This window comes from Somniosus microcephalus, chromosome 22 (assembly GCF_052327205.1).
Source record: "Somniosus microcephalus isolate GS21.2 chromosome 22, FLI_Smic_1.0, whole genome shotgun sequence".
Classification (NCBI taxonomy): Eukaryota; Metazoa; Chordata; class Chondrichthyes; order Squaliformes; family Somniosidae; genus Somniosus; species Somniosus microcephalus.
This window is the reverse complement of record NC_141008.1, coordinates 25,722,104-25,742,282: the sequence shown is the minus strand read 5'-3', so window position 1 is coordinate 25,742,282 and position 20,179 is coordinate 25,722,104. Positions and strand designations below refer to the sequence as shown.

The following is a 20,179-nucleotide window of genomic DNA, read 5'->3' as shown; positions in this document are numbered from 1 at the left end:
GGCATTTGAAGGGGGTGGAAAGGAATAATAAAATGAATATGAAATACAATAGCAAAGGGAATAACGAAGTGGTGTTTGCACACAACTAGACTTACTGCAGTTATCCACATTTCGTCTGTGTTCCACTTCCCCACTGTGTTAATCCCCTGCCCATGAATCAGCTCTGCCATCAACCAGTCAATCATTGACTATACATTTCACAATCAATGATGGCAGCCTACCACAGGCGGAGTCAAGATTTACAACCTGCTGCTGAATCTCATTCAAAGCCAGCAGGGAAATTATGATAATAAAAACAAACAGATTTTCTCACTCCAGCCACGCTGCTAAAAATGAAGGACATTCAGGCCCTGAAATTCTACACCACCCTCCATGCACGGAGTTCCCACGCACCCAATTTAAATATATGCTGAGGAAGGCCAGTGGTGCTGCAGCCCCTAATTTCCTGGTTTTACACTTGCACTGCACTCGGGGTAAGTTAGAATTGGAGATATGAGGTGCAGCTGTTGCCAGGTTGAACGGAGCCTGATGTAAGTGAGGAGCTTTTGAGCCCAAAGATTGCTTCAGCTGGGAACGGCATTTTGGAAGGATGTTATTGGCATTTAGCATACATAGCCTTGGATATGCTTCTGACTGCCTGTTGAAGTGTGAGACTACCGCCATGCACACTGAGGGCTTCTCAAGAGCAGGTACGGCATTGCCTATTGTTGTGTCGGTACCTTTCTACCTAGACACAATTTAGGACTCAGAACTCAGAGATTCAAACATGAAGTGCTTTATTCAGGAAGGAAAGGAAGTTCTGGAAAGTTCCGAACAAAGAGAGCTAATCTTAACCAAGAGAACACCCAACCATTTATCTGCTGTGACAGTGCCACCACAGGTGGGAGGGGAACACACAATACATAACATATTCCTCCCCTCTTAAATGAAAGGTCCACATTATTCCTCAACAGGTAAGTTACTTTCAATGCACTCACTAACCAAGGGTAGAGGTAGACTGCCTCAAACCCTGACTTTACCCTGGGGTTTATTCTGCCCCAGTCTTGTGGGTAAGTCACTAAGCCTACAGATCCAAGCGTCTTGGAGGCCGCCGCTCCCTGACAGGATACCAACGGTTATCGCTGGCTTCCACAGCAGTAGGCATTGACACAGGCCTGGAAGGAGAAGGTGCCTGTGTCAGTCGAAAGTCAGGAGTTTGCACAGGTGGAACAGTCTCTATCACTTCCTGTGTTGGAGAAGAGCACTGTGGCAAAGGATGCTGGTTTGCGGTATCATCCGTAAACAGTTCAGGCCAACCAGCCGTTGGAGCCTCTGTGGCTGTCTCTGCTCCTAGCAACAGTTGATCTGTGTGTCTTCTCCAGACGACGTCCTCGGCAGTCTCAACCGTGTAAGACACAGGGCCTGTCTGCGCGATCACCGTAGCAGGAACCCATTTCGGTCCAGTGTTGTAGTTTCAAGCTAGGACGTGCTCTCCAGGGTGAAACCGTCTCTCCTTGGCTCTTTTCTCTCTCTTTTCAACTTGAGCTTGTTGTTGACAATGGACAACCTGTTCTGCCCTTGGAGGTTTGAGTAAGTCAAAACTTGTCCGCAACTGCCTCTTCATCATGAGCGAAGCGGGGGAAGTTTTGGTTGTGGCATGCGGCTTGTTCCTGTAGGACAACAGGAAGCTGTTCAGATGTTGGTGGATGGAGCCCTGACCTTGCGATGCCTTCAAGGCGTGCTTCAAAGTTTGCACGAACCTTTCTGCCAGGCCGTTAGTAGAGGGATGATAGGGCGCAGACCTGATGTGTTGGACATCATTCACATGCAGGAAGGTTGCAAACTCCTGTGATACAAATTGTGGACCGTTGTCACTTATGAGTTGTTCCGGTGAGCCATAACGGCTGAACATCTCACCAAGTTTCTCAATTGTTTTCTCTGCCGTGGTAGACCTCATCACAGCGACCTCTGGTCACTTGCTACGAGCGTCCACAACCACCATAAACATCTTCTCTTCGAAAGGACCGGCGTAGTCCACATGTACTCGCTGCCACACTTCTGCAGGCCAATCCCAGGGGTGTAGGGTTGCCAGCTGTGGAACATTCCGGACCCTTTGACATGGGGAACATGTTTTGGCTTTCTCCTCCATATTTCCATCAAGACCTGCCCACCAGAAGTAGCTTCTTGCCATTTCCTTCATCCGAACCATCCCACTGTGGCCTGTATGAAGTTGTTGCAGTATAGGTTCCCTCAGAGGTGGCAGAATGATGACACGGCATCCCCAAAGAAGACAACCTGCCTGGATGGAGAGCTCATTTCTTTTTGAAATGTAAGGTTTCAAACTAGGAGAATCTCCTATAGCTCTCCCTCGAATGACATTGTCCATTACCTCAGACAGGACTGGATCGTTGCGGGTGTACCTTCGCACCTGAACTGCCGTGACAGGTGCTCCCTCCACTTGTCTAAAGTAGAAGATGTCTATCTGACGAGGCTCTGGGGGAGTAACAGGCAAGGGTAGCCTCGAGAGACCATCTGCGTTGCCGTGCAAGTCTGATTTGTGATATTTGGTGTCGTATGTGTGTCCTGACAACAGTAAAGCCCACCTTTGCATCCTGCTTGCAGCAAGAGACGGAATTCCGGTGTGGGGCCCGAAGATTGAAGTCAATAGACGGTGGTCCGTCAGGAGTGTGAACCTTCTCCCAAACAGGTACTGATGAAATTTTTGAATTCCAAAAACGATTCCCAAGGCCTCGCGCTCAATCTGTGCATAGTTACTCTTGGCCTTGTTCAAGGTGCGTGATGCGAAGGTGATAGGTTTCTCTTCACCAGAAGGCATGATGTGGGATATGACTGCTCCCACACCATATGGTGACGCATCCCATGCTAGCTGCACGGGTAGCTTTGGGTCGAAGTGTGTCAGGACCTCCGATTTCAGCAATGCTTTCTTTGCTTGGGCGAAAGCTTCATTGCTCAGTTCAGTCCATTTCCATGTTTTGCCTTGACATAGCAACTGATGTAACGGCTTCAGCAATGTTGCTAAGTCTGGAATAAACTTCCCATAGTAGTTAAGTAGCCCCAGAAATGAACATAACTAGCTCACATTCTGGGGTGCTGGGGCCTCCACGATCGCCTTGACCTTTGACGGCACCTTATGCAGGCCAGTAGCGTCAATCACATGCCCCAGGTACTCAACTGAAGACTGAAAGAATTCACATTTGTCCTTACGAACTCTGAATCCGTACTCTTTCATACTGAACAGTTTGAAAAGAGCGAGAGCCGGAGAGGAGAACAGTTTGAAAAGAGGCTGGAGTAATCTGGTTAACCTGGGCTCAGCAAGTCTTTGTTTCAGGGCCTATAAAAGCAGGCTTTGAAGTGCAATTTTGCACTGAGTGCGATTTCAGCAGAGTGCTGAGAGTTGGGTGAGTCAGGGAGTTAGGTGAGGCAAGGCCTCAGAGCTTTGGCGGGTGCTTCAGCGGTAGAGCGGGCCTACAAAGGGCTCCAGAGACCAGGTAGGGCTTACTTTGATGGTGGTATTGAATTATTTTAATTTGGATTGATTAAAAGGGTAGGTCATGCCAGGAGAGCCCAGCCCCGTGATGTGCTCCTCTTGCTCTATGTGGGAATTCAGGGACGTTGCCAGTGTCCCTGACCAACACGTGTGCCAGAAATGCATCCAGTTGCAGCTACTAACGGACCGTCTTGGGACGCTGGAGCTGCGGGTGGATGGGTTGTGGAGCATTCGCAATGCTGAGAGGGTCGCGAATTACTCGTACAGTGAGTTGGTCACGCCGCAGGGTAGGGCTGCAGAGGCAGAGGGGAAATGGGTGAACACCAGGCGGAACAATATAAGCAGGCAGGTAGTGCAGGGGACCCCTGTGGCCATCTCCCTTTCAACCAGGTTTACCGCTTTGGATACTGTTGGGGGGGATGACTTATCAGGGGAAGGCGGCAGCAGCCAACTTCCTGGCACTGGGGGTGCTCCTGCTGCCCAAAAAGGGAGGAAAAAGAGTGGGAGAGCAATAGTGGTAGGGGATTCTATAGTTAGGGGAACAGATAGGCGTTTCTGTGGCCGTAGACGTGAATCCAGGATGGTTTGTTGCCTCCCTGGTGCCAGGGTCAAGGATGTCACTGAGCGGCTGCAGGGCATTCTGGAGGGGGAGGGCGAACAGCCAGAGGTCGTGGTCCACATTGGTACCAACGACATAGGCAAAAAGAGGGATGAGGTTCTGCAGCAAGAATTTAGGGAGCTGGGTAGAAGATTAAAGAGCAGGACCTCAAAGGTTGTAATCTCTGGATTACTCCCGGTGCCACGTGCTAGTGAGTATAGGAATAGGAAGATAGAACAGATGAATGCGTGGCTAAAGGGATGGTGCAGGAGGGAGAGCTTTAGTTTCCTGGATCACTGGGTCTGCTTCTGGGAAAGGTGGGACTTGTACAAGTCGGACGGTTTACACCTGAACCAGAGGGGGACCAATATCCTTGCGGGGAGGTTTGCTAGCACTGTTGGGGGGGGTTTAAACTAACTTGGCAGGGGGATGGGATACAGAGTGGAGCTATAGTAGGGGGTGATTTACAGCCAAATACAGAGGAAAAAACAAGTCAGCTGGGAAGGCAGAGCAAATATGTGAAGGCAAAAGGCAATATGGGAAGGCTGGAAGGCATTTATTTTAATGCAAGGAGTCTTGCAAATAAGGTGGATGAACTGAAGTTGTTGTTGAACACATGGGAGTACGATATTGTTGCTATCACGGAGACATGGTTGAGGGAGGGTCAGGACTGGCAGCTCAATATTCCGGGGTATAGAATCTTCAGGCGAGACAGAGGGGGGTGTAAAAGGGGAGGGGGTGTTGCAATATTAATTAAGGAGTCAATTACTGCTGTAAGGAGGGATGATATATTAGCGGGTTCCTCTAATGAGGCCATATGGGTAGAACTTAAAAACAAAAAGGGGGCAAGCACTTTGCTGGGAGTGTACTATAGGCCCCCAAATAGTCAGGGGGAGATAGAGGAACAGATATGTAGGCAAATCTCAGAGAAGTGCGAAAATAATAGGGTAATAATAGTGGCAGATTTCAACTTCCCCAATATTAATTGGGATAGTCAGAGTGTGAAAGGCTTAGAGGGTGCACAATTCTTAAAGTGCATCCAGCAGAGCTTTTTGAGCCAACATGTAGAAAGTCCTACAAGAGAGGGGGCGGTACTGGACCTAATTCTAGGGAATGTAGCCGGGCAAGTGGTGGAAGTGTCAGTAGGAGAGCATTTTGGCGACAGTGACCATAATTCGGTGAGATTTAAGGTGGTCATGGAAAAAGACAAAGACGGCCTGGAAATAAGGGTTCTAAATTGGGGGAAGGCTGATTTTAATATGATAAGGCAGGATCTGGCAAAAGTGGACTGGGAGCAGATACTTATAGGAAAATCCACATCAAAGCAGTGGGAGACTTTCAGAAGGGAAATAGAGAGAGTACAACGCCAACATGTTCCCGTAAAGGTCAAGGGTGGAACCAACAAGCAAAGGGAACCTTGGATGACAAGGGATATACAAAAATGCATTAGGAAAAAAAGGGGGGCTTTTGGCAGTTACAAAAGACTTAAGACGGAGGAAGCCCTAGAGGAGTATAAAAAGTGCAGGGGCATACTTAAAAAAGAAATTAGGAGAGCGAGGAGGGGCCATGAAATAACACTGGCGAGCAAAATAAAGGAAAATCCTAATGTTTTATAAGTATATTAAGGGCAAGAGGATAACCAGGGAAAGGGTAGGGCCCATTAGGGACCAAAGTGGCAATCTGTGTGTAGAGCCAGATGATGTAGGCAGGGTTTTAAATGAATTTTTTGCATCTGTGTTCACTATGGAGAAAGACGATGTAGACATAGAAATCGGGCAAGGGGACTGTGATATACTTGAACATATTAGCATCGAGAGGGAAGAGGTACTAGAGGTTTTAGCAGGCCAAAAAGTGGATAAATCCCCAGGCCCGGACGAGATGTATCCCAGGCTGCTGTGTGAGGCAAAGGAGGAGATTGCAGGGGCTCTGACACAAATTTTCAGAACCTCTCTGGCCACAGGGGATGTACCAGAGGACTGGAGAACAGCTAACGTAGTACCATTATTCAAGAAGGGTAGCAGGGATAAACCAGGAAATTACAGGCCAGTGAACCTAACATCTGTGGTAGGGAAATTATTGGAAAAGATTCTGAGGGACAAAATTAGTCTCCACTTGGAGAGGCAAGGATTAATCGGGGATAGTCAGCATGGCTTTGTCAAGGGTAAATCATGTCTGACCAATCTGATTGAATTTTTCGAGGGGGTGACTAGGTGTGTGGATGAAGGAAATGCTGTGGATGTGGTATACATGGACTTCAGTAAGGCTTTTGACAAAGTCCCGCATAGGAGACTGGTCAAGAAGGTAAGAGCCCATGGGATCCAGGGTGCCTTGGCACGTTGGATCCTAAACTGGCTGAGTGGCAGGAGGCAGAGGGTGATGGTCGAAGGTTGCTTTTGTGACTGGAAGCCTGTGTCCAGTGGGGTACCTCAGGGATTGGTGCTGGGTCCCTTGCTGTTTGTGATCTACATAAATGATTTGGAGGAGAATGTAAAAGGTATGATCAGTAAGTTCGCAGATGACACGAAAATTGTGGTAAATTGCGAGGAGGAAAGCCTCAGGCTACAGGACGATATAAACGGGTTGGTCAGATGGACGGAAAAGTGGCAAATGGAATTTAACCCTGAAAAGTGCGAGGTGATGCATTTTGGACGGACAAATAAGGCAAGGGAATACACAATGAGTGGTAGGACCCTAGGAAGTACAGAGGGTCAGAGGGACCTTGGTGTACATGTACATAGATCCCTGAAGGCAGCGGAACAGGTAGATAAGGTGGTTAAAAAGGCATATGGGATACTTGCCTTCATTAGCCGAGGCATAGAGTATAAGAGCAGGGAGGTTATGATGGAGCTGTACAAAACGCTGGTAAGGCCACAGCTGGAGTACTGTGTGCAGTTCTGGTCGCCTCACTATAGGAAGGATGTGATTGCATTGGAGAGGGTGCAGAGGAGATTTACCAGGATGTTACCTGGGCTGGAGCGCCTCAGCTATGCAGAAAGACTAAACAGGCTGGGGTTGTTTTCCTTGGAGCAAAGAAGGCTGAGGGGGGACCTGATTGAGGTGTACAAAATGATGAGGGGCATAGATAGGGTAGATAAAGAGGAACTTTTCCCCTTAGTAGGGGGGTCAATAACAAGGGGGCATAGATTCAAGGTAAGGGGCAGGAGGTTTAGAGGGGATTTGAGGAGGAACTTTTTCACCCAGAGGGTGGTTGGAGTCTGGAACTCACTGCCTGAAAGGGTGGTAGAGGCAGGAACTCTCACAAAATTCAAGAAGCATTTGGATGAGCACTTGAAATGCCATTGCATACAAGGCTATGGACCAAATGCTGGAAAATGGGATTAGATTGGACAGGGCTTGATGGACGGCGCAGACATGATGGGCCGAAGGGCCTCTTTCTGTGCTGTATAATTCTATGACTCTATGACTCTTTCAGTCGTTGTAGTGTCGCATCCAAGTTCAGAAGATGATCCTCCTCATTTGTCCCAGTGACAAGGATGTCGTCCAGGTAGCACTGGACTCCTGGCAGTCCACTCAAAATCTGATCCATTGCCCTTTGGAATAGAGCAGGGGCCGACGTAATTCCAAACGGAAGGCGGCAGTACCTGTATAGCCCCTTGTGTGTCACAATTGTCAGCAGCTCCTTTGATTTGTCATCGACATGCATTGATAGATAAGCCTGGCATAAGTCTATTTTGCTGAACTTTTGCCCTCCGGCCAGGCCCGTAAAAAGATCATCAATGAGGGGAAGAGGGTACTGTTCTGCAGACAGCACCGGGTTAATAGTCACTTTAAAATCCCCGCAGATTCGAACAGATCCCATCCTCGTCACCACTTGTTGTGTCGGTACCTTTCTACCTAGACATAATTTAGGACTCAGAACTCAGAGATTCAAACATGAAGTGCTTTATTCAGGAAGGAAAGGAAGTTCTGGAAAGTTCTGAACAAAGAGAGCTAAACTTAACCAAGAGAACACCCAACCATTTATCTGCTGTGACAGCGCCACCACAGGTGGGAGGAGAACACACAATACATAACACCTATGGCCATAAATTTGTATGCCTTTATCATGTGAGGGAGGAGGAGGAGGAGCAGAAGAGGATGAAGGAAAGGAGTGAGGAGGACGCACCCCACCACAATATTGGCCCAGAAATTCGGGTTCCAACGCGTGAGTACGTACGGGGCACTCACGCGTAGGCCCAACGGAAGTGCCGGTTTCGTGCATGCACTGTGCATGCGCGAGAAACCGGCACTTCCGTTCCCCTGAAAAAAGGGGTTCAGGAGTCGAACACGTGCGCCGGAGAGGCAGCGCGTGCTCATTGAACTTACGTTTTTTTTACAGGTTTTTCCGGGAGGGTAAGCCTCCAGGAGTTACACTTTTAAAAAGCAGTCGCAAGGCCTGCTTTTAACAAGGTAAGTGGTGAATTAATTAAAATTAAAACATTGTTTCCACAGGTTTATTATTTTTAAATACCTTAAAGAAAGTTAAGTTTATTTTTAGCCCCATTAGAAAATGTAATTAACTTTTTCAAAAATTTAAATTATTGTTTAAAATAGTTATTTCATGTAATTTATAGTTTATTTTAAAAATGTGATTTAAAAAAAAGTTTATTTGAGGTTTTAGTGATGTTTTGGGGCTTATAGTATTTATAGGTTTGACAGCTCTTCCTGTCAAACATATGAATGAAGCATTCCCTGCTATCATTGGCTCTCCATGGCCCACGTGATCCCAGGGGATGCATCGAACTAACTGCGCCCCTGGGATACACAAGCACTGCGCGCCGGCAGTTGGAGGAGGCCCAGGATCGGAATCCCATACGGGCCCACAGCTCAACGGCTGGCGCGCTAGGTAAGTGCAGATCGGGGGCTTTCACCCGCGGGAAGCCCCCGACCCGAATTTCTGGGCCATTAGAATATACAGGTAGCATTGGTCCTCTGAGGACTTTAGTGATGAGATATCTATTAGAGGAGTGCACTTCATCAAAGAATTAAAAGGGGTGCCCTACCTATGAAGGTAATGACAACCTTTGTGGCACCGGCTCATTTCAGGCAGCCATAGGGGAATCTCTGTAATACAAGCCAGGGTGCAGTACGGGCATGCATTCCTAATGTGACTGGGGAATTCAGCGCATTTGGCAGCAAATCAGTGAGATGAGGGCATCCAGTTTTACAGGGTTGCTGACTTTTCCAAGGCCCAGGTTACAAAAGATGGCATCCATGTTGCTTTGCGACCTTCTACAGAAAACCCCCTCAGCTTCCTCAATAGGTAGGTTCTCTGCTCCCTGAAGGTACAGATTGTATGTGACAACACGTCAAGGCGAGACATGCTGGAACTTGTCATGGTGCATTCATTCTTCGGAATTTGACACTCGCTGAGCTCTTCAAGGAAGAAATCCTGTCAACAGATGGCCTGTGGGTGATATGGATCCTGACATCACTAAGAGTTGCATGAGTAGCAGAGAGACACATGCCTCTGCTAGAGTGGTCAGTGAGAGCATCTTTGGGGTCTTAAAGGGACCCTTTTACTGATTTGAAAAATTGGGAGAAGCTTTACAGTGTGCTCCAGCTCCTACATTGTTGGAGGCTGCTGTGCCCTGCTCAGCCTCACAAACTAAAAAGGCCTGGACTTGGAAGTTCCTCAGGATGTAGCCCTGGCTGGTTTGTAGACAGAAGTACATGAGGAGAACTTCAGGATGGCTTACTTAGAGGACCCCTCAATGATACCTACAAGGGGCATCAGAGAACAACTGATCAATGAAGTCTTCTTTTCTGTTTAACAGTCTGCCTTTGTCAGGACTGCCTTTACTTCAGATAAAGGACTCATCCTTCAATCCAGTACCACTTTTAAATCATAACAACACATCAGACCTCTTTGCCCCTCCGTGACCACGCCAATAATAATCACCCAATTGAATAAGTCCACATGAAATAAATGCACCCTTTCCTGTATGACTAATCTCCATGAAGAACAAAGCATGACATGAGTACACATTCTCCTTTCATACAATGAACTCCAAAGTGAACACAAGCCAACCTACTATTTCCACTCACCATGCTTCCCCTGAATGTTTAAATGTGCCATTCTTTCTCCTATTCTATTGCTTCTTCTAGGTGCAAATCAGAGCCAGTATCGCTAGAGGTAGCTGGTTGCTCCTGTGATACGAATGAATCATGCAACTTAGGTGGCCCTCCTCACACAACAGCTTAGTCCTGCTGTTGGCTACATCTCTGGAATGTTTACCTAGGCAGCCTGGTACCAGCTTCTGCATTCCACTTACATTCTGCTCCAAGGGGGAAGGCCAGATGCCTGGCATATGCTGCTGTCCTGAGAAAGGTCAGCATTGTGTAGGTTTCCCCACCCATCACCATTCCACTGAGCCTCATGAACAGGAGGAGGCCATTCAGCCCCTCAAGCCCATTCCTCCAATTAGGTTTTGCTTGATCTGTACCTCAGCTCCATTTACCTGCCTTTCAACAACAACTTGCATTTATATAGTGCTTTAAACATAGTAAAGCATCCCAAGGTGCTTGAAAGGAGCATTATCAAACAAAATTTGACACCGAGCCACATATAGAGTTATTAGGGCAGGTGACCAAACGCTTGGTCAAAGAGATAGGTTTTAAGGAGCGTCTTAAAGGCAGAGATAAAAATCTATCACTCTCAGTTTTGAAAATTTCACATTGACCCAGCATCCGCAGCCTTTTGGAGAAGAGAGTTCCAGATTTTCAGTCCTCTTTGTGTGAAAAAGTGCTTCCTGATTTCACTCCTAAGTGGCCTAACTCTAATTTTAAGATTATGTCCTCTTATTCTTGATCCCTCCGCCAGAGGAAATAGTTTCTCTGTTTCTACCCTATCAAACTCTTTTATCATTTTAAAGACCTCAATTAGATCACCCCGCAACCTTCTAAATTCAAGGGAATACAAACAAAGTTTATGCAACCTGTCCTCGTAATTTAACCTGTTATCACCTTGAGTGTCAGCTGTGGCTCAGTGGGCAGCACTCTCTAGGTGGGAGGGGCTAGGAGTGAGCAGGTGTTACTGGTTGCCTGATTGCAGCTGGGAGTTGGAGGGAGTTTTGTAAAAAGTTGGTGGTGGGTTTTTTTTTTTTTTCAGGTTTTAGGGCCTTTTTGGCCCATAAACAACAGCCAGATGGCTGCTGAGGGGTCTGGAGTGCCGGGCCCCTCAGAGGACAGTGGTCCCAAGATGAACTTAACTAGGGGAGAAACTGTGGTTGGAAGGGAAAGAAAAAGGCCCAAAGATTTGGGCCAGGACCCCAGGAGGTTTGGAAAAGAAAACTCGGTGGTGGTTCAGTGCGAGGATAAGGAGATACGAGCTTGGGATATTATCCAAGCGGTACATGAGGACTGTGGTGAGGGAAGCTGCTTTGCCTGCCGACCAAAGCCGAATGTTGGGTTTCAGGTGACGGTCAGTGGCCGAGAGGAGGTGGAAAGACTTTTACTCAGTTTGAAAGTTGGTGATAAGTTCTTGGAGGTATCTCTGCTATATTCAGAAGAGGTGGTGGTCTCATTCTTAAACTTGCCAGTTTATATTGAGGACGATGTGCTAATCAAAAAGTTGGAGTTGTGGGACATTAAAATTTGCTCAGCAATAAAGAGGAGATACTATCCAGGAACATGGGTAGCAGATGGAACCCGTTATGTAAAGGTGCGGTTCCCAGAGGGGGTGAAGTTATTACCGTACAACATGAAATTCGAGACAATAGAAGGAGTGCAGTACTTCCAAGTACTGCATGATAACCAAGTGAAGGTTTGTTATTATTGTCTTGGATACGACCATCTTGTAAGAAACTGTCCAGACTTGTACTGTTATAATTGCGGCGAATCTGGACACATCGCTCGGAGCTGCAAGGCGGAGAGCTGTGGGGTGTGTCACAAAGGCTCCACCTGCTGTGAGTGTGAGGCAGAAGGAAGCTCTGTGAGTGACGAGGAGATGGGAGAAGGAGCAGGAGGTGTGAGTGGAATGGCCGGAGGAGCGGAGCAGTCGGAGGACACCGCTGGTAAATTGAAGGAGAAAAGAGCACAGGAAGAGGCAGGAAATTGCGGAGCAGAGAACAGGATGGAGATGGTCGAACACACACCAAGTACACTGGAAAAGAACAAAGACAGCAGCGGGCAGCAAGGGTCGAATGCAGACTCGAGCCTTAATACGGTTCAGCTCTCCCTAAAGAACCTGGTGTCCGTGGGGGGAGAGGAGGCGGGAGCGGGGTGCGTGGTAAATGTAAGTACTCCAAAGAAAGACGGGGAGTCGGACATCTCGGTGAGCAGGAGGGGGCAAGACAAGGAGAGGGTGCAAGAGGCAACAGCCTTAAAGGGGCAGCAGGACAGGAGCGGCGAGACAAAGACACCAGAAGGGAGCAATATAGGTGTGCCATTGTCCCAGAGAGAGAAGGATCAGGGAGCAAGGGTCAGAGGTGGAGATGAGGTCGAAGGGAGCAGCATTGTTGGAGAAACCGCGATAGCAGGAAGACTCTCTATGGGAGATGATGTATCTGACGGGGAGCAGGATTATGTATCTGACGGGGAGCAGGCACAGAGGGTTACAGAAGAGCTTGAGAGTGAGGAATTAGAGGGGGATAGAGACATGGAAGTGGGGGGTGGGGTGGCATCATGTGGAAAGGGAAAGGTTAGTGAGGGGCAGAAGGAGGGTGAAAGGGCAGCTCCTTGGCCCAAACTTAATGCAAGGAAGAGGCTGAAACAGCAGGGAAGGTTCAAATAGGAAGTGAAAAAGAGTCGGAGGCTGCAGGAAAAAACAACAGCTGGCCGAAAAGTTGGGAAGGAGCATGAGAGAAGGGAAGAGCCAGAGATTAAATGATGGGGAGATTATTGGGCATACTTCCCTTATTCGGAGCCATGATTATATTGGTCTCAATTAATGTGAACGGACTGAGGAGTGAGAAGAAATTGCAGCAGTTGTTGCAGGGTTTTAAAGGCACGTTGTGCAAACAATAACCGTAGAGGGGTGGCTGTTTTGGGAGTCCGTCCATAAAAGAGAATGTTGCCTTGGTGGACAAGGACACTGAGGGGAGATTTTTATGGCTAAGGGTAAAAATGGAGGAATTTAATTGCGATCTCTTTAATATCTATGCACCGAACGACCATTGCAAGCGTTGTGAGTTTTTTCGGGGGTTATTCACTGAAGTGGCAGAGGTGGAAAATCCTTGTATAGTGGGGTATTTTAATGTATTTTTATCTCAGATGGACATTTCAGCCCAGATGACCTTTAAGGATGATAACTCCAGAGGGATGATTGTAAAAATGATGGCAAATTTAAATTTGAGAGACTTATGGAGGGACCAGAACCCCATAAAAAGGGAGTTCTCCAGAACAGGTTGGGTGGGTGATGTTTTAAAACAGAGCCGAATAGATTTTGTGTTAATGCAGGAAGGGCTACGTTCTGAGGTGATGGAGATTTATTATAAAAAAGTATTTTTTAGTGATCACTCAGGTTTGGTTCTTAGAATTAGGAACAGCAGAGTTAAGATCGGTTCAGGGCTGTGGATTTTAAACAATCAATACCTGAAAGAAATTGCTTATAAAGAAGGGATTTTAAATATAATAAAGAATGCTCGGAAGGAACCTTTGTTCTTGAAAGAAAGAAGAGTTTGGTGGGACAATTTCAAATATGAGGTAAAAGTTTTTTGGTACGTTATGGGGAAAAGAGAGCGGCAGCTAACCAACGTCGAGAAGAGAATATAAACAAAAGGTTTACAGATGTCTGTAAAGAAGTTGACGGAGGGGATAAGGGAGCTGAGACTAAGTTCCGGGTGCTAAAGGAAGAGTGGGAATTATTGCAAGCTGAAAAATGCAAGGGGACCATTCTCCGTGCAAAGGCTAGAGATGCATTGGAGGGCGAAAGATGCGCTAGATATTTTCTAGAGCAAGAGAAGCTGCGACAGAGATTATCATTAATTGGCGAGTTGAAGGTTGGGGAGAAGATCATTCATGAATGTGGGGAGATTTTAGAGGTGGCTAGTAGCTTTTATCAAGAGTTATATACAAAAGAAGACATTTCCAATTTGGCAATGGAGAAGGTTAGTGCTTTTATTGAAGAGGGTTTAAAGGTGGATGAGAGAAGCATGTGTGATAAAGAAGTAGGATTAGTGGAAATAAAAGTGACAATAAGTGGAATGAAGGGGGGTAAAAGCCCAGGGTCCGATGGACTATGTGCAGAATTTTATGAAGAATTTTTCGAGATTTTAAGTCCATTGCTCTTAGAAGTTTTTAAGGAAATTAAAATTGAGGGAAGCCTGGCCCCATCTATGAGGAGAGGTGTCATAAGCTTAGCGTATTATAAAAATAAAGGGGATAGAAGGGATATGAAGAATTGGAGGCCCATCACATTATTAAATGTGGCTTATAAGCTCTTGGCGAGGGTTATGGTAAATCATATGAAGGAGGTGTTGCCGCAGATAGTTTTGCCCTCTCAGTCCTATGGAGTCATAGGCCGGGACATCGCAGACTCTGTGGTCTCAATCCGAGATGCGATAGAGCTCATGGAAGAGAGTGGGAGGGAGGCTTATGTATTAAAGATAGATCAAGAGAAAGCCTTTGATAGGGTCTCTCGAGTTTTTACTGAAGGTTTTGGAAGCATTTGGCTTCGGGGAAAATTTCACTGAGTGGATAAGGATTTTTTATTCAAACATATTTAGCTGTGTTAAATGTAATGGTTTATTATCCAAGTATTTTCCAATACAGAGATCAGTGAGACAGGGTTGTCCCCTGTTCCCATTGTTGTCCACATTGGTAGCAGAACCATTTGGTTACATGATGCGAAAGAAACAAGGTGTAGTTGGGATTGTGGTTCCAAGTTCTGGGCTGGTGTCGGTGATACACCAATATGCAGATGACACAACCTTGACATTGAGAAATGGGGAGTCAGTGAGGAAAGCTATGGATGTAGTGGAGGAATATTGTAGAGCTTCAGGAGCCAGAGTGAATTATAGTAAGTCCCAATGCCTGGTTGCAGGAAGGGGTTTTGGAAGTTCTGGGGGTGCATATGGGGTGCAAGAAAGACAGGGATGAAGTGGATCGATTAAATTGGGAACCGAAGGTTATGAAAATTAAAAAGATTTTGGGAAGATGGGAAAGAAGGTGGTTGAAAGTGCAAGGAAGAGCGACAGTGGTGTCTGCTCTCCTGCTATCTAAGCTATGGTACTTCTTGACGGTGAAGGATATTCCTGAGTGGGTGGAAAAGTCCATCCGAGAGGCTTGTGTAAGGTTTTTATGGGAAGGGAAAGCAGCCTTGGTGGCTTACAATACCATCATTGGACGGATAAATCAGGGAGAACTCAATTTCCCAGATATTGATTTGAAGAAAAAATACTTTAGAATCAAATGGGTGAAGAGATTTCTTCAGAAGTCAAATACAAGTTTTTGGAAGATGTGTTTTTAGCATTTTTTAAAACGAAGTGGGATAGGAGGGCAGGGGATATTGTATATGGAATACAATAATATGTTTTTGAAATCGATTAAACTTCTCCCTAGGTTTTATAAGGGGGTTGTAGAGACTTGAGCACAATTTTTAAAAGGTGTGCAGTTTGTGCCCGAGGGGGCTGAGGAATTTTTAGAACAACCCTTATTTTTGAACAGGTGGGTCAACATTGAAGGAGAGGTATTATTTAATCAAGCTTTTATAAAAGCTGGTATTATATGTGTGAAAGATGCATTATATGAGGTAATTCCAGGTTGGTTGCTGGAAGCGATAGTGAGGGACATGGTGTGGGAGGAGAATCAGGAGGTAGAGGAAAAAGCAATAGGGATCATGTATGAGAAGATTGTGAGGGCAATGCCACAGGATTGGATGGAAGAAATAAATGTGGAAATCTCCAAAGGAAGTAAAATGCATCCCGCTTTTCCAAGCTTTCTGCTGGAGAAAGGGGGAGAGTTGGTCCAATTTGACCACTGTAATACTCGAGATTTCTATGAGGTATTTAGAGAATGGAGATTCAAGACACCTGCTGGTCAGGAGTTTTGGCAGAGTATATACCCACAGCTGGACTTCAACAGGATTTGGAAGGGAGTGTGGGCAAATTTTAAATGTCCAGTGTGGATTGAACTGGATTTCAAATTGGTTTATAACTGGATTTTTACCATGACGGTCTTGTGCAAGATTGAGCGAGTGGAGGGGGCAACTTGCCTAGTGGGTGGGACACGGGATGAGACTCTGTCCCATTTACTGGTGTTATGTCCGCAGTTAAATGATTTTAAGTACTATGTTCGACAGTTGTGTGAAGTTTTTTTGCTGGGTGGGGACCGAAGAGCGAGAATGGGAATCCCGTGCGACTCAATTTTGAGATGGGGATTGCAGGGGAGTCTGCCCGAGTCTAGTGGAGCGGCAAATAATTTAATGTTCAGTTTGGCTAGATTTGTGATTATGCAAAGAAGGAATGCTCTGTTTTTTAAGGGGAGGAGAATCAATCTAAAAGTGTATTTTAAATGTAAGCTAAAAGATCATTATAAGGCTCTGTGGATGTTTTATTCAGAAAGGAATTTAAAGGTAGTATTTTACAATCAATTTTTAAAGTACAATCGATTAATATGTTACAGGAGACAAATTAAACTTCAGGTTTTGATATTAAAATGTGGTGGCGGAATGGCTGTGCAGAGCGGCGGAATGGAATTGTATGATACAATGAAATGATCACGATGTTGTAAATGTTCTTAATGTTCAATAAAGTATATTAATAAAAAAAAAGTGGGTAGCACTACTTGCCTCTGAGTCAGAAAGTTGTGGGTTGAGTGTATGAATCTAGGCTGACACACCAGTGCAGTGCTGAGGGAGTGCTGCACTGTCGGATGGTGCTGTCTTTCAGATGAGATGCTAAACCAAGGCCCCGTCTGCTCTCTCAGGTTGATGTAAAAGATCCCATGGCACTATTTCGAAGAAGAGCAGGGGGGTTATTCCTGCCAATATTTATCCCTCAATCAACATAACAAAAACAGATTATCTGGTCATTATCACATTGCTGTTTGTGGGAGCTTGCTGTGTGCAAATTGGCTGCCGCCTTTCCTACAACAGTGACTACACTTCAAAAAGTACTTCATTGGCTGTAAAGCGCTTTGAGATGTCCGGTGGTCGTGAAAGGCGCTATATAAATGTAAGTCTTTCTTTCTTTCTATAATTTGGTGAATCTGTGCTGTACCTCTTCCAAGGCCAGTGTATCTTCCTGAGGTACCTAAAACTGAGTGCAGTGCTCCAGATGGGGTCTGACCAAGGCTCTGTACAACTGAAGCAGCACTTCCTCACTTTTGTCCTCCAACCCCCTTGGTATAAAGGCCAACATGCCATTAGTCTTTTTCATTACTTTCCTACCTGTTCACTCGCTTTTAGTGATTTGTGTACACGGACACGTAAAGCCCTTTGCTCCTCCACAGCTCCTAGTCTTACACCTTTAAGAAAATGTTCCGATTTGTCTTTGTCAGATCCAAAGCGGATGACCTCACACTTGCCCATATTGTTTCCTACTCACTTAATCTGTCCATGTCCTTTTGCAACTTCCTACTGCCATCTGCACAACTTACTGTGCCTCCTAATTTACTGTCTATTCCTTCACAGAATCACAGAAATCACAGAAACCCCACAGTGCAGATAGAGGCCATTTCGGCCCATCGAGCCTGCACCGACACATATACCACCCGATCCCCATAACCCCTACACCAACACATATCCCACCCTATCCCCGTAACCCCACGTATTTAATCCCCCTAACACTAAGGGTCAATTTATCATAGCCAATCAACCTAACCTGCACATCTTTGGACTGTGGGAGGAAACCGGAGCACCCGGAGTAAACCCACGCAAACACGGGGAGAATGTGCAAACTCCACACAGACAGTCGCCCGAGGCCGGATTCGAACCCGGGTCCCTGGCGCTGTGAGGCAACAGTGCTAACCACTATGCCACCGTGCTGCCTTCATCTGAGTCATTAACATATATGGTGAAAAACTGAGCCCCCGGTACAGTTTCCCGGGGAATATTACGCTGCACACTGGATTGAAGTATGCAGCACCCCAGCAGTATGCAGATGAGGTCTGAGGCCCAATTTTGGGTGAGAACAGACCAAAATAAATTTCCACCCGCTGCCTTTAGTCTTCCGAATGTTTAACTGGTGGAAATTGTGGCTCACCCAAGACTGGATGTTAGACAAGCAGTCTGATGGTGTAAAGGCAGTGGAGGGGTCGAGAGAGGGGATGGGAAGGTAGAATCCTGTAGAATCTGGCCCCGTGTCTGCAGGTGATGTTGCCGAGGGGCAGCATGGAGATGAAGAAACGGAGGAGGGCAAGGATAGATCCTTGGGGGGACTTCAGACATAACTGTGCAGCAGTGGGAAGAGAAGCCATTGCAGGACCCAACACAGAAGCAAAATAAAGCTGACAAGCCAGCAGTGCACTGAAGTACAGTCCTGAGCTTAACACATGATCGCAGCAGGGGGGGTGGGCACTGTCGGGTCAAAGAGGTTACCTTAAACTTGAAGTAATTGAGTGGCAGAGCAGAGTGACGGGATCTGAGTACACGGTGTAGTCCAGCAGAGCAGCGCAGTCTTGATGTGCTGTGTACTGGTGGGGTGGTTACCCTGGGCCTTTATAAAGTTTGTTATCAGGGAAGCTACAATTTTATTTGTTGGTCCTCTGTCTATGTTCTCTGTATTATTTAGACTTCATACTATATAATCTCAATACTTTATAGTCTCTATACTATATAATCTCCATGCTCCTTGTGTCAGCTGTGGCTCAGTTGATAACACACTCGCATCTGAGTCAGAAGGTTGTGGGTTCAAGTCCCACTCCAGGGACTTGAGCACATAAAGCTAGGCTGACACTCCACTGCAGCACTGCCGGAGGTTCCGTCTTTCAGATGAGATGTTAAACTGAGGCCCCGTCTGCTCTCTCAGGTGGATGCAAAAGATCCCATGATACTATTTCGAAGAAGAGCAAGGGAGTTATCCCTGGTGTCCTGGCCAATACTTATCCCTCAACCAAAATGAACAGATTATCTGGTCATTATCACATTGCTGTCTGTGGGAGCTTGCTGTGTGCAAATTGGCTGCTGTGTTTCTTACATTACAACAGTGACTACACTTCAAAAAGTACTTCATTGACTGTAAAGCGCTTTGGGATGTCAGGTGGTTGTGAAAGGTGCTATATAAATGCAAGTCTTTCTTTCTCTATAATCCCTATGACATATGCCTGGCATAGTATTTCAATCTCTATTATTTGAATTGTTATATTAGTTAGTCTTGTGCCTTGTACAATTTCTCTGCCTCAACTCAAGCCCCAGCAGAAAATTCCCACCGAAGCTGCCTCTTGTCTCTTAACCACAGGCTTCTAAAATTGTAATTACAATAAACTCTGCCAACCAACAGAGTCTACGTGAATTTTATCCTCCTGCGGTTTTCTGTTGTAATTAATCACCAAAGATCTTCATCACTCTCTAATTTGTAAATGCTTCATAATTTGATTTCTCACCCCCAATCCCCCTCCCCCATGGTTAGCCAGCAGGTGCTGCTCTACTTCCTGCTATCTCCTTTGTGTGGGAGGCCCATGGTTGCATCTGACACCTTCCTTAGTAGTACAGCTGGGATAATATCATCCACAGAGTCATTCATCGAAGGCTGCAGGTTTCTTGGGCTGTTCCCAGTGATGTGAAATCTCAGCCCATGTCAGTATGGATCCCGAGACTGAAAGGAAATACAAGCACAGAACATTTCACTGTCAGGAACATTAGGCTGAAAATGGCTGTCATCGAGAGCATTGTATCGTATCCAGTTCCTCTCTCGACTATCTTAACAGAGGTGATAGCCATTTAAAATAGGCAGCTTAGCGCCTCCACCAAAACAGCAGAGCGAAGATTCAACACCAGGACATTATCGCCTGGAAATGCTGCAGGGTTCCCGCAATCTACTGGTGGAACTCCTGCAGAAATGGTGTAAATGTCAGCCATGGCTCAGTTGGTAGCGCCCTCACTGCTGAATCGGAAGGTTGTGGGTTCAGGTTCCACTCTAGAGACATAAGCACAAAATCTAGGCTGACACTCCAGTGTAGTACTGAGGGAGTGTTGCGCTGTCAGAGATGGCGTC

At 46.3% G+C, this 20,179-nt stretch overlaps 1 protein-coding gene across 1 annotated transcript in view; it reads left to right on the top strand.

Moving 5' to 3' along the window:
- Positions 1–20,179, top strand: part of tmem132e (transmembrane protein 132E) — a 1,606,823-nt gene that overhangs the window by 714,577 nt on the left and 872,067 nt on the right. The gene's annotated exons all lie outside the window — the stretch shown is intronic.